This window comes from Lemur catta, chromosome 1 (assembly GCF_020740605.2).
Source record: "Lemur catta isolate mLemCat1 chromosome 1, mLemCat1.pri, whole genome shotgun sequence".
NCBI lineage: Eukaryota > Metazoa > Chordata > Mammalia > Primates > Lemuridae > Lemur > Lemur catta.
In genome coordinates this window covers 263,783,170-263,797,808 of record NC_059128.1, presented here as the reverse complement: position 1 = coordinate 263,797,808, position 14,639 = coordinate 263,783,170, and the positions used below count along the sequence as shown (strand labels likewise).

Here is a 14,639-nt window from a genome sequence, read left to right as displayed (position 1 = left end):
TTTATTTAAGATTAAGCCATTTTGGAAAATAATACAAAAGTTCTTTAAAAAATTAAAAATAAAACTTCTATATGATCCAACAATCCTTATACTGCATATGTAACCAAAGTAAATAAAATCAATATATGAAATAGAAATCTGCACTTCCATGGAAGCATTATTCACAATAACCAAGATAAGGAAACAACCTAAGTGTCCATGATGGGGTAAATGAATTTTTAAAATGTGGTGTATATAGACTCTGGAACACTATTTAGCTTTAAAAAAAAGAAGAAGGCAGTCCTGTCATTTGCAGCAGCAACATGGATGGTCTTAGAGAACGTTAAAGTTGAGTGAAATGAGTCAGGCTCAGAAAGGCAAACATGCTCTCACTTATACATGGAATGTAAAAAAAGTCAAACTCATAAATGTAAACTAGTAAACTAGTGGTTATCAGAGACTGGGAGGTGGGAAGATTGGGGAGCTGTTAGTCAAAGGATATAAAATTTTATTCAGATAAGAGAAATAAGTTTTAGTAATCTATTGTGCAACATGGTGACTATAGTTAATAACACTGTATTGTATTTTTAAAATCTCTCAGTAGATTTTAAGTGTTCTCACCATAAAAATGATAAGTATGTGGGGTAATGTATGTATTTATTAGCTGAATTGAGCCATTCTACAATGTATATATATTCCAAAACATGTTGTAAATGATAAATATATGCAAGTTTAATTTGTTGATAAAAAATAAAATATATAACAAAGTGAGAAAGTTAAAAAGGAAGATCTTATACTATGATGATTGTGTAGTTCAGCAGATGGAATCATGAAGAGATTTACCATTTGCCTGATGTATCTAAAAAAACAAAATAGGAAGAAGTTTATGGTAAATAGGGATCATGAAGAATGAAAACCTTAGCTGATAAGAGTAACTCCGTTAACATACAGTCATCCCGAAACATAGAGCGGGATTTTTGGACTACAGGAATAGGGTAGCTATCTGCCAGCTGACATCAAATAACAGAAGAAAATGTGGCAATAGATTAAGTTCACCAATGAAAAGAATACAGAAGAAAATGTAAGAACTTAGGGAAAAAATAAAACTTGACGTTCTAGTTTATAGAAGTCAGGGAAAGCAGAGAAGAAGCAAGAAGAAGAAACAGAAACAGGGAATATAGATTGTTTATCCATTATTAAATAAAGATTTATTACACACTTGCTCTGTGCCTAGCATCATGCTAGGGGTTATACACGTCACCAAATAAAACACAGTGACCATCCTCGAGTAAGTTGCCACTCACTGAAGAAAGCTAATGATTAAGCGGGCAATTAGAATACACAGATACCGTCTATAATTAAAACATACGGTGCTATGGGTGTCCCTGAAAGGGACTCTCATCCACATATGAAGTTATTGAAGAGGAAAACACCATTGACTTGAAGAAATGATATCTTAGTTTTTAAAAAAGACATGATCAAGCCTATGAAGGTTTCAAGAGTAATGCTAAGAAGCGTATGTCAGTTGACAGAGATGTCAGGAAAACGAGGAGCTAACAACACACTTGCAACTATATATGAACCTAGGAGCTCAGTGATGTTCCTCAAGAAAGCACTTGCAATTTGACACTGGGGGAGGGAGGGTAGAATGCAGGAATTATTAATATAGAAGAATGTGGATAGCAGGGACATCAAGACAGCAAACACAAAGTATTTTTTTGAGAAGCTTGTTATTGAAGAGAGGAAAAAGACAAAGATATAAATAAACATAAACATTGAAGCTAAGAATAGTTTATATTTTTAGGTGCAAGTGAATGTTGCTTTGGCCATTTAAAATATTTCTCTCATATATGTACCTATATTGCCAATTCCTTGTGCTATGGTTTGAATGTGTCCCGTAAAAGTTCGTGTTGCATTCTCATTGCAACAGTGGTTGTAGGTGGCACCTAATAGAGGTAATTGTGTCACGAGGACTTCATGAATGAATTCATGTCACTATTGTGGGATCAGGTACTGTGAAAGAGGGTTATTGTAAAGTGAATCAGGCCCTCAGTGCCTTTCTCTGGCTGACCTGCTTGCTTGATATGTGATGTCTTCCCCATGAGATTACTCTGGCCAGATCCCGGCACCATGCTCTTAAACTTCCTAGTTCTAGAACTGGGAGAAATAAACTTCTTTTCTTTTTAAGTTACCTGGTGTCTGGTATTTGTTATGGTAACAGAAAACAGATTAATACACTTATCTTCCTTTTTTTTGTTTTTTGGAATTTATAAACACTAATTGTACAAATTAATCAGTATAGTAATGTTTCCATATATATGATGTATAGTGATCAGATCAGGGTGATGAGCATATACATCGTCTCAAGCATTTAATATTTCTTTCCATTGGTAACATTCAATATCCTCTTTCTAGATATTTGAAACTATATATTATTATTAACCATAGTCATCCTAAACTAGTACAGAACACTAGAGCTTATTCCTCCTATCTAGCTGTAATTCTGTGTCCTTTAACAAGCCTCTTCGTATCCCTCCCTTTCTCCTGCCCTTTTCAACTTCTAGTATCCTCTGTTCTACTTTTTACTTCTATGAGATCAACTTTTTTAGCTTCCACATGTAAGTGATAACATGCCGTGTTTGGCTTTCTGTTCCTGGCTTATTTCACTTAACATAATATTCTCTAGTTACATCCACGTGGCTGCAAATGACAGGATTTCATTTTTCTTTATACCTGAAATGTATTGCATTGTGTATGTATACCACATTTTCTTCATCCACTCATCTTTTGTTGAACACCTAGGTTGATTTCATATCTTGGTGATTGTGAAAAGTGCTGTAATAAACATGGGGGTAGAGATGTCTTTTATATAATTATTTTCTTTGCTTTGATTAAATTCCCAGTAGTGGGACTGCTGGATCCTAAGATAGTCCTATTTGTGGTTTCTGAGGAGCCTCCATAGTATTCATCGTAGTGAATGTGCTAGTTTACATACACACCAGCAGTATATGAGTTCCCTTTTCTCTACAATCTTGCCAGCATATTTTTTTTTGTCTTTTGATAACGGCCATCATAATTGGGGTGAGATGATACCTCACTGTGGTTTTGATTTGCATTTGCTTGATGATTAGTAATAAGTATTTATTCTTATATTTGTGAACCGTTTCTATGTCTTCTTTTCAAAAATGTTTAGGTCATTTACCCGTTCTTTAATTAGATTATTCATTTTGCTGAGATGGTTTGAGTTCCTTATGTATTCCAGATTATCTTCCTTTTGAAGTGTAAACTCTCAAATAACCAAGACAAGATCCACTTCTAACTTTTTGAAGTGTTTAAATCGACTCTATTTAACAAAATAGTATACTTGTAGAAACTCTGTTTATAGTAATATAAATGTGTATTTCTGAAAGTTTTTCCTTGGACAGTATAATGTCACACAAATCCTCAGGTTTAGAAATCCTGGAATGAGTGTTTTTGTGTGTGTATGTGCGTGTGTGTGTCAAAGGAAGTGGATCATGGACAGGACATGGACAATGTATATGACCTAAACTTATGTACCCCCATGATGAGCTGAAATAAAAAAATATATATAAAAAAAAAAAAAGAAGTGGATCATTGTACATTAGTTGGCATCACATGTACCAAGGACACATGGTATATGCTTTTCTGTAGCTGTCCGTTACTGACAAGAGCTTCAATACATGACTTGTAATATGTTTTAATAGAGTTGTACAAAACTATTATATCTTGAGTGGTAAAGAAGTTCCAAAGGTATAAAATATGTAATGAAGTAATTGTAAAATGCTTCCTACTTTCACTAATTTGCTACTTCTAGGAAAATGCTGCCTTCAGTACGTGCACTTTCTACCTGATTTTCCCCACTAGACTCCATTAAATTAATCAAATCACTGTGCCCTGGTGCTTGCCAACCTCATTATCGTGTATTATGTAGTCGTCTTTTAAATTCATTAGAACAGAGACCTTCCATTTAAAGCACATTAATTTCTTTACTGTTCTGAAACCTTTAGCCAGACGTAAAAATGTATAAGGGCTAATGCAGTATCCAAAAGGAAATGCACTTGATTTGAGATTTTGTTTTGGAGTAATAGCTGAAGTAGTTTTAACTAAGAAATTAATGAAGCTTACTCTTCAGGGTCCCTCACTTACCCTTGTATCTAATTTTCTTTTATTTTCTTTGTAAAATTTTTATTATTTCATTCAGGCAGCACTTCTCAATAGGGCCAATATTGGCAGTTTTAGATGGATAATTCTAATTCTTTGTTGGGGAGGTTATCTTGTGCATTATAGGCTGTTTAGCAGCACCCATAGCCTCTACCCACTAGATTCTACTCCAGTGACAGTAAAAAAAAAAAAAGTGTATAGACATTTCCAAAATTCCCTGACAGAGAGACGGGGTGTCATCTCCATTTGAAAATCACAGACTTATTCCACAAAAAAAAAAAAAAAAAAAGAAAGAAAGAAAGAAAAAAAAGAAGAAAAAAAAGATAATCACAGACTTAAAGGCTCCTCTCCCTTCAAATTTTATAAGCTCCATCCACACAAAAGCTACCTATGGCCTGGTTAGCAGTTACCAAAAGATGCATCAAAGAAGGTATAATATTTACTTTAATTATAACCCAGAATACTATGTGGGAATGAGTTGTTAACATTTATACATTTTTGTGAATTTTAATTAGCAAAATATCTTAGAAATTCGATTCCTTCTGGCTAACTTGGAAGTGACAAGCTTACTAACTTGTAAGTGATAGGCAGTTTCAAATAAACTTTATTTGACTAAATAGCACTTATTATACAGAAAATGTCATTGAAATGATTGTGGGCTATGAATTCAGCCTACATACAGCATTTATGTGTTAGATGCAATGAAGAGTAAAGCATTGTGACTAGAAGTGGATACTTCTACAATTGAGAAAGTTAAATGTAAAATATTAGGTCTTTTGTGCTATGTAATAAACTATTTCTTCCACAAATTGAAAACTTTATGAAGAAATGTAAATTGTTGAACCTAATATACATTGCTATCAATGCATTCAATAGCAATGTAAGAAGATTATTTTTCCCGTTTTAGAGACTGTATTAATATCTAGAGATTTATAAAACAACAATGTATGTGGAAGTACTATTTCAAAAAATTATTGACAAAATGTCCTTTATATGCATAGAAACTCAATTCAAACCATTTTAATCGTTGTAATATTCTTTATTTCTCTCTAAAAAATTGCACAGCCATTTGGAAATGGAATAAATTGCATGGAGTAAAATCCTAAACTATGGCAGGATAATATAGGTAAATTATTTGCTTTTGAAATCATTGAAAAATCAATGTCAATTTCTAAGTTTTGTTACTATCTCTAAAAACAGTGAATAAAGTATCATTTTCAAAAAGGTATATTAATTCAAATATATTTGCTATTTAATTAAATAGCTAATATAACCTTTAATAATGATTGTAAATTGATGTATATGATAAACCTACACTCTTTGTTTTAGATTTTTTTATTTCTCTTTCAATATAACTTAGAATTCTCTTAACCTAAAGTATTAATATGCATTTTTAAATGTCTACTTTGGAAAAAATACTTTGAATCTTGTTGTCATTGGCTTAAAATAAAAGTGTCATTTGTTTAAAAAGGAAATGCAATCACAAAGTCTAATTAACACTATTGTATTGATTTACTAATATAAGCCAGCATGAAACTATTCCCTAAATATCTCTCAATAAATATATTTTCTGATGTCAAAGGAGAAAATAATCAAGGGAAGTCATAGCAATACTCAAAGTTGTTAAAAAAAAGAAAGTTTTTCATTGCAGAATTGACTCTACATATGCATGATCACTGCTATTAGGGAAAAGACGTGTGTGTGTTTTTGTGTGAATGTGAAAATATGAGGGGCGGGGAGTAAGAGAGAGACAGAGAGGAACAAAATATTTGGAGTATATGGTAAAATATGTTGTTAAGATCAGGGCTGCATTATCTGAAGAGACCCCACTGGAGTCCTGAGAGTTACAAAAATCTAAACAAAAGAGAGTGTCTAAGTGGTCATAAATACTTTTCTGATAGAGGAATTATCTTTCCCTCAACCCAGCTTCTCAAAATACAAAGATTCAGTGGTCTGGAGATGTAACAAAAGCTTATAATTAACTGATTTTGGTAAAATTAACTTTGTTGGAGATGGTATTTTAGTGAAATAGCAGGAAAAATTCCACGTAGCTATTGCAGTACAGAAGTGCTTAACTAATTAATTGATTAATTGGTACTCTCTGAAGCAAATGTAAATTTGTTCCAAATTTTAAAATAATTTCTCAAAACTCATTATTTCCATATGATCTGCAACACCACAAAGATGAAAAATATTCATTTTCTGCAATATTTGATAAGTAAAAATGGCTCATACTCATTGGTAGCTCTCACTGTGTGTTCAATGCTGAGCTGAGTGTTTTTCATGAGATTTCTTGTTTCCTTTAATCTATTCAGCAACATAGTGAAATAGATATTATTGGTATATGCATTTTGTTGATAACATAACTTAGGCTTAAAGGGATTAAGTGATTTCCTAAAGTTCAAGGTATTGCTATACAAACAGTAGTATCCTCCAAATGTGGGGTTCTTGCATACTCTACACTTCTGTGACCGATTTCTCCACCACTACTCTATATTTATTTAAGTGATTATTTAGTAATTTAATATGAAAGGGGACAATACATAATCAAAGGGAACAATAAATCAAAATGGACAATTAAAAATGTATTCCAAATTACATTCACCATTATGTGAACAACTTTTTCAGATGCACAACCACACCAATAATGTCTTCCTTTGAGATTTTGCAGCCCAAAGAAGTAGATGTCTCGAAAAACACGTGTAACAAGCTTTTCTACAAAGACACACAATAGGATTTTCCAAGTAATTGTATAGGATTTCAAGGAAGTCACATTGAAAAATACTAATCAATTTAACAATTGGCCCAATTGCCTTTAACATGTCAAAGTAGCAAGAAGCATTGGAAAGCCATAAAATAATGGACATTTTTTTCAACTTTTCCACCCAGGAAACAAATTGGTTTCAAAGATACTTACTCTTCCCAGTAAAATGGCTTAAATGATCCAGGCTTTGTAAAGAGTCCTGGCAGAATGTAGAGACAAAAGTCCAAGGATCACCAAAATTTCAGAATATAGAGATACACCAAAACTGTTACACACAAAAACACTTGCAGGCAAATGGCTTGTCTTTCAAAGAGAGGCCTGTGCTGACATAGCTTATTGTTTTCTATGCCTATCATAGCCATACTTTATTTAATTAGTCAAATTGCTTAATCTAAGCTAAACGTTTGTGAAATAGATGTTTTTATTTCTATTTTTTATATACATGTAAAGTAGGGTTTAAGTACATCAGAACACATACTGGAAACCTGTTTTACTGATGCCGTCTTCTTGTTTTCTCCTTATAATCAGTTGTAGCCCATACTAATTTCTAAAGTGGCCATCCAGGGAAGGCATTTTAATATACTCTATTGTTTAATAATTTAAATTGAATCATATAATTTCACAGTTGAATGTGTCTTAGAGAACATACCAACAGGATAGATAACAAAATGATGAAATCACCTGAATACTAAATTAAGACCTCTAAAATCCATAAGCTGTCATTTAGAGACTTATAAAATATGTGAAAATGGATGTCTATAAGAGAAAATTGACTTGTTTTACTTTGTTGTAAAAAGCAAAAATTAGAGCAATAAATGGACTCAATGGGGAAACATTGAAACAAATTTCAAATTGAAACAATTTGAAAGAATTTTCTATCAGCGAACCTGAAATGACGTTTCTTATAAGATTCTTAGGTTGGTAGACTGCTAGTGTTCAAGCAAATGGACATTGTCATGCAAGATATTAATAAGATGTGCAACAACTTTAGAGTTCAATAGTTTCTTCTACTAGATAATATTTTCACTTATATTCAACTCAGATGTTCTTTGAATTGCATTGTCATTATTTTAATTCAATGAAATTTAAACAAATGTAATGCTCAAATTCTAGAAAGGCCAATACAAACTATGTCCTATACATGGGTATTATAATGCAAATTATTCTTCATATCAAGCAATCCAGAGAGTTTTAACATTTCCATGCAAATCACACCAGAGATTAATCAAACATTTTTGTCTTTGGCATGGAGTACTTTTGTTCCGTGTTTCTTTACCTAGTTTAATGTTTTTAAATTTCCAAGTCAAGTGTTAGTTGCTCTGTGGAGACTTCTGTCACCCTCTGTACTCTAACCTTATTGATCCTTGCTGAGGCAATCACTTCTGCAGCTGAGCAACTTCTCCATGGTAATTATGTCCTTCCAGGCTTACCACGTCTACAAAATAATGCGCTGCATTGACATGAAAATAAAAAGCCAGTTTTTATTGGTCTTTATTCACAACTGCCTAGTACAATATTTTGGAAGTACTGGTTGCCAAAAAAGTATATAATTTATAGATTAAAAAGTAATTGCATGAACAAAAGTTGATATTATCTATATACATACACATGTAATAAGGTATAAGTTAATTCTTCATAAGGATGACCCAATCAATTACTAATTTGTTAAAAAATAAATAGGAAAATTATTAATTTTTGAAGAAGAGGTAGAAATACACGGGACTAGGAGGCAGAAAATTTGGACTTGCATCCTAATTTTATCACTTGAGAACTCAGAGTCCCAGTTTCCTTCAGTTTTAAAGTGAGCATGCTTTACACTTGCATGATATCTACAAATACTTTTTAAATTATCCTTGTACATTGCCCTTAAGAATTAAAAAAAAATCTGAAATTTTAGCAGATGATATAGAACTATCATGCTATCTTAAGAGATTCCATATGTAAAAAATATGTTTAAAGTGTCAATATCCAGAGAATAAGACATATTTACTTTATAAATTTTTGTACTTTTAAAAATAACATTGTTATAAGCAAATTCAGTACATTAAAATAATTTGCCTTAAAATATTTTGGAGAAAGGGGTTTCCTTTTCTTTTCTTCACCTATATGCTATAAACATGAATTCATCATTTGAGCATAATGTGTATACCTAATAGCCAAACAAGCACAAGTATAAAGATCCCGAAGGAACTTATTGACAAAATGTATCCTAACAAGTTCAAACAAGCTGTTAAAACCTAATGGGCTAAAAACATCTCTTAATATTTCTTTACAAAGCTTTCCATACTACTAAAGAAAAAATATAGTAGAATTTTTTAAAATTTTTATTGGTTTACCTATCATGTCAAGAATAGTAAGTAAAACATATTTTAATTACTTATACATGTGTGAGAAATGTGTTTCTCTACACATTGATGAGGAGATATAATAGTTCAAAAAAAGGCAGCTTTAGCTGACTTTTATAGTTCCATGAGACAGTTGGGAACCATATAATAAGGATTAGAGTTTTGTATCAACTCGACAGACTAAATTTATTACATTTCATAATATGTTTCCTTTAGTTTAAATATTTAGCTTTGTAGATAATGAAAGCACAGCTGAAGAAAAAATACTTTCCATGTGGAAGAAAAGAATTTTCATTTATAAAATTCTAAGTTTGAAAATTGGCTCAAAGATGGCACTCTTAACCCAGTATATGATTTTAATTTTAAGAAGATAATTTCAAAATGTCTTAAACTGTTATCAACAAACATCATGATTCATTTTTTTCTATCCTTGTTGAATTAGATGTAATTTTTGAATATGAGAAACATTAATATGGTCATAAAAATGAAACATTAAAAAAGTATGCAAAGAAAATATTACTCCCTCCACATTCCTTTTATTCCATTCCTACCTAGCCACACCTCTATAAATTTCATAGGTTTCTGGTTACTTATCTTCTGTTTTTCAAAAATTACACAAAAGTTTAAAACTAAACAGACTGTTTAATATTTTTGGAGTCTTTTTCCACTTAATAATATATCCTCAAGATCACTTCATATCAGTTCATGGTTTATTCACCCATAGTTTAACTAATTTCAAATATGGACAAGTTGTGTTTTTAATCTTCATATTTTGCAATAATAAATAAGGTCAATTAGCCTTTTATGTATATATTTTTTTGATATTGAAGGTATATTATTTGGGTAACTTTCTAGAAGTAAGATTGCTGGGTCAAAGAGGAATGGCATAGATAGCAGTGAGGTTTAATTCCCCTCCAGATGAGGTTGTATCGTTTTGCATCCCACAAACAATGTATCAGAAGGCATGTTCTCTCACACCATAGCCGACCAAGAGTGTTGTCAAGCTTTGGGATTCTTGCCAAACTAATAAGCTAATAATAAACATTTAATAGTAATTAATCTACATAATCTTACAATATTTTTTAGCATTTATATGTATTTTATAAACGTAAAAAAACTAAAACCTTAAACAAGAAATTCATGATAAAAAAATATGCATGTGCACATATTGCTTACTCAGAAACAAGGCCATGTAAAAATTTCTGTTTAGGTTGTTATTTAGGTATGCAGATTTACTTTTAATATGACTTATTTCATCACAGAATTCTTTTTAACAATATATCTTATTTTCTATAGATTAATAGCATATGATGGCCAATGACTATATGTGTGTATGTGGAGTTTGAATAGAGAATTCAGGATGTAGGGGAGGAAAAAAGGGATATCAATGCAATAGGAAAAAAAAGAGAAAATCTATTATTGTGTAAATATTTAAACTTAAGAGGTTAATCTGTTACTATGGAGGTACTATCATAGTGTCTTAAATCTAGTAATGCAAATAAGAAACTCTTCTGTTATAAATGTACTATGATTAAATAAGAGAAATAGGAATCACAATAAATTTAGTTAGTGAAGAATAATGATTCATGGCCTAGGATGAATAATTGAGGTTGAATGGTATATAAGGGAGCATGTTAATTACTTAAAAATATCATATCATTTTTACAACATCTGGCAACTTTCACGTGAGCATAATAGCATAGTTATCTATGCTCAAATTTATAAATACCCAGAAAGAGATTTTAAAAATAGATTAAGTAAAAGTTTTTAAATAAAATTATGAGTTCATTTATATGTGATTTTTATCTTGCCTATATATCAAAAGAAGTTAATTGGTTTAAATTCATATAAAGTATACAATGGAATGTATTAAAATGTGTAAATTTGTTTAACCACTTTGGAAAGCTGACTGGCACTATCTACTAAAACAAAAAATTCTTTTAACTATGACCTAGCAATCATACTTCTAAATAATTCCTAAAATATATGTTTTTGTATACATACCAAATAACATATTCCAGAATGAACAGTTACATTCAAATAGATTCACAACTGGAAAGAAATGAATTGTGATTTAATAGTAAAAACTATGATTGTGATATCTCTAGAGAGTAAAATACTAAACAAAAAATGAAAATATTGTTGCCACATGCAACAGCATGCATAAATCCTAAATTATCAAATGAAAGAGCCAGACATAATGATGATTGATGCCATTTATATAAATTACAAAAATAAGCAACACCATGAGAGGTTGCAGTGGTATAATGTAGTCAGTATAATGGGGAACTTTAGAAAGAAAGGGTGGAATAGTGAGTGATTGGGAACGGGCAATGGGGGTACTTCTGGAGTGCTGTTAGTATTCTGTAACATTACGTGGTCATGTTTACGCAAGTGTAATTATTTCTTAATTACTCTTTAAGACATATATTCATGATCTATATACATTTCGTATTTTTGTCTTGAGCTACAATCAACAAATTTATAAAAGAGAAAAAAAAATGGGACTTCCAGTTTTAGCTTGAAATGTAAAGAGTTTGGAAGTCATCAGTCCTAATATTACAAGAAGGAAAAGCTGAATAAGCTGAAAATAAATTATGTTTCTTGAACCTTTCAGTGAATTATGGTTGCAGGGAAAATCATCACCCTCAAATACGGCTTTCAAGATTTGGAGCATTCAGGTAGAGATGGCCATGATCTGATTACCTGGAACGAAAGCTGCTGGAACCATAAAATGACAGGACTCCTTAATAAATTGTAATTTTCATGATTTTTCTGGAGACTGAACCACAAGTTAGCTTGAAAGTGAGAATCTCCTAGTGGATACACTCTTAGGAGGTTCTTATTCTTTCTCTTGTTTTTATTTCAGAATATTATGGAGGTATAAACATTTTGGTTACATAACTTGTGTTTGTACCATCTGAGTCAAATTTATAAGTATGCCCATCACCCTGATAGTGTGCAGTGTACCCTTTAGGTGTGAATTTACTCATCCCCTCTTCCCCCCTCCCACTTGCTTTATTTACAATGAATGTTATTTCCCTATGTGCACATAAGTGTTGATTGATCACTTCCAATTTAATGGTGAGTACATGTGGTGTTTGTTTTTCCATTCTTGTGATAGTTCACTTAGGAGAATGGTCCCCAAGCCCAACCATTTTAATACAAGGAGTATTAGTTCACCAATTTTTTTTTTTTGTGCCTGAGTAGAACTCCATGGTATACATATACCACATTTTATTAATCTACTCATATATTCATGGGCACTTGGGTTGTTTCAACATCTTTGCAATTGTGATTCGTGCTGCAGATGTCTTTTTTATAGAATGTCTTTTTTTTTCCCCCTTGGTTTAATACCGAGTAGTAGGATTGCTGGATCAAATGGTAGTTCTGCCTTTAGTTCTTTGAGGTGTCTCCATACTACTTTCCATAGAAGTAGTACTAGTTTGCAGTCCTACCAACAGTGTATGAGTGTTCCTATCTCTCCATGTCCATGCCAGCATTTGTTCTTTTGGGACTTTGTTTTATCTCTTTCATAGACTTTATCTCAGCGAACTCCACAAGGCTCTTAAGATGAAGATCCCAGCATGATTTCCTTTTGGCTCTGGCAGGGGAAAAGGAAGAATAATCTTTCTGAAATTCTTTCAGAAACTTTTGCATAACAAAGGGCTACTCTTCAGTGGAAAAGACTGTAGTGAGTCTTATCTGGGTAAGGGAAGAACATTCTTCCAACCACACCCCCTTTTTACTCTGTGATTTCACCAAAAAAGGGAAAACAGCTACACAAGTGGAGAATGACTTGTGAAGTTCTCACTGCAGAGGCACAGACTGACTAAAAGACTGAAATTTAATCACAAGATTCGCTTCCCACACAACTTACCATACCAGATTGGTAAAGCATATTAGATCCTCAATATTTGTATTTTTTTATTATTGAATTTACCTACTTGCTAAAATTTATTTGTAACCCCAAACCCACTCCTGAGCTTTTGTGATCGCATGCAGGCATGCACAGAGTGGGGAAAATTTGAATCGCCTGACATGCACATTGCAGCTGGAATGGAACAAACTAATTCTCTGCCTTCTTGTTTCAGCTCTTGTGCTTTAAACAGGAGTCCTTTTTGTGGTCTATTTAGTACTACATTTTAAACTTTTTTTTGTGGTTATTTTGGGTGATTTCACCATTTAAAATGGCTTGCAAGGGAAGTACTAAAGGGCTGTCTAGTGTTCCTAAGTGCAACAAGGCTGTGATGTGCCTTACAGAAAAAAATATGTGTTAGATTAGCTTCATTCAGCCATGAGTTACAGTACTGTTGGTTGTGAGTTCAATGTTATGAATCACAATATAGTACATCCATAAAAAGAAACAGGAAATTCACCAATCTGTACATGACACTGCTCTGGAAAGTGCTAAAATAACATCTATAGTGTGTGATGAAGCTATTGAAAATATGGAAAAGTGGTGAAATTTGTGGATTAATTAGACAAAACTGACAAAAAAGAGCATAGTGGACAGCATTGCTTTGAGGCCAAAAGCCAAAGAAATTTACAGCCACGTTACCTACGGTCAGAAAAATGTGAAACCCTTCTTAGCTAGTGCTGGTTGACTTGCATGTTTCAGAAGTGATGTGGCACAAAAAATGTTAAACTTAGGATGAGGCAATTTCTGCAGAACAGGAGGCTGTGGCAGGCTTAAAAAAAAAAATCTGCTAAGTGTTATATAGAAAAAGGATTATGAGAAAGAACTGGTTTTCAACCTTGATGAGAATGCCTTGTTTTATAAGGATGTTGGCAAATGGACCTGTATAACACAAAAGTCATGTTAGTTGGTGAATATGTGACAAGAGGCTCACAGGAACTTAACCCTGTATTTCCTTTGGAGGCAATAATTCAGTATTTGTTAATTCAATTCAGTATTCATGGTGGCTTTACAGAACATAATCTACAGTTAATAATGAGACATTGAACTGTATAACAACAGTGGGTTACAACTGAAAGAGCTATAAAACACAGGCTGTCTCTAGAGAGGAATATTTTCGGAAATCAAAGGAGAAGGCACACAAGCAATGACATTGAATAATTTGATGTCTCTGGCATCTGTTATATAGCAAATATTAAATACAGCCAAATTCCTAGCTAGATTAACACAAATCCTTATACTAAAGGCCTATTTACCTCAGTCTCTATTACCAAACACATCATATCTGGCTTTCAACAAAAAAGTACAAAACAGGCAAGAAAAAATATGTTAAGAAGAAACAAAGTGATCATCAGAACCAGACTCAGAGCTGACCCAGATGTTGGGTTTATCAGATAAGGATTAAAAATAACTCTTATTAATAAGTCAAGGTCTCTAATAAACAAAGTAG

At 32.3% G+C, this 14,639-nt stretch overlaps 1 non-coding gene across 1 annotated transcript; it reads left to right on the top strand.

Annotated features, from left to right (window-relative positions):
• Positions 1–772: 772 nt before the first annotated feature.
• Positions 773–840, top strand: LOC123630902. Its single transcript, XR_006732836.1, has one exon. It is a non-coding gene; the product is annotated as a small nucleolar RNA SNORD77 (small nucleolar RNA).
• The last annotated feature ends 13,799 nt before the right edge of the window (positions 841–14,639 follow it).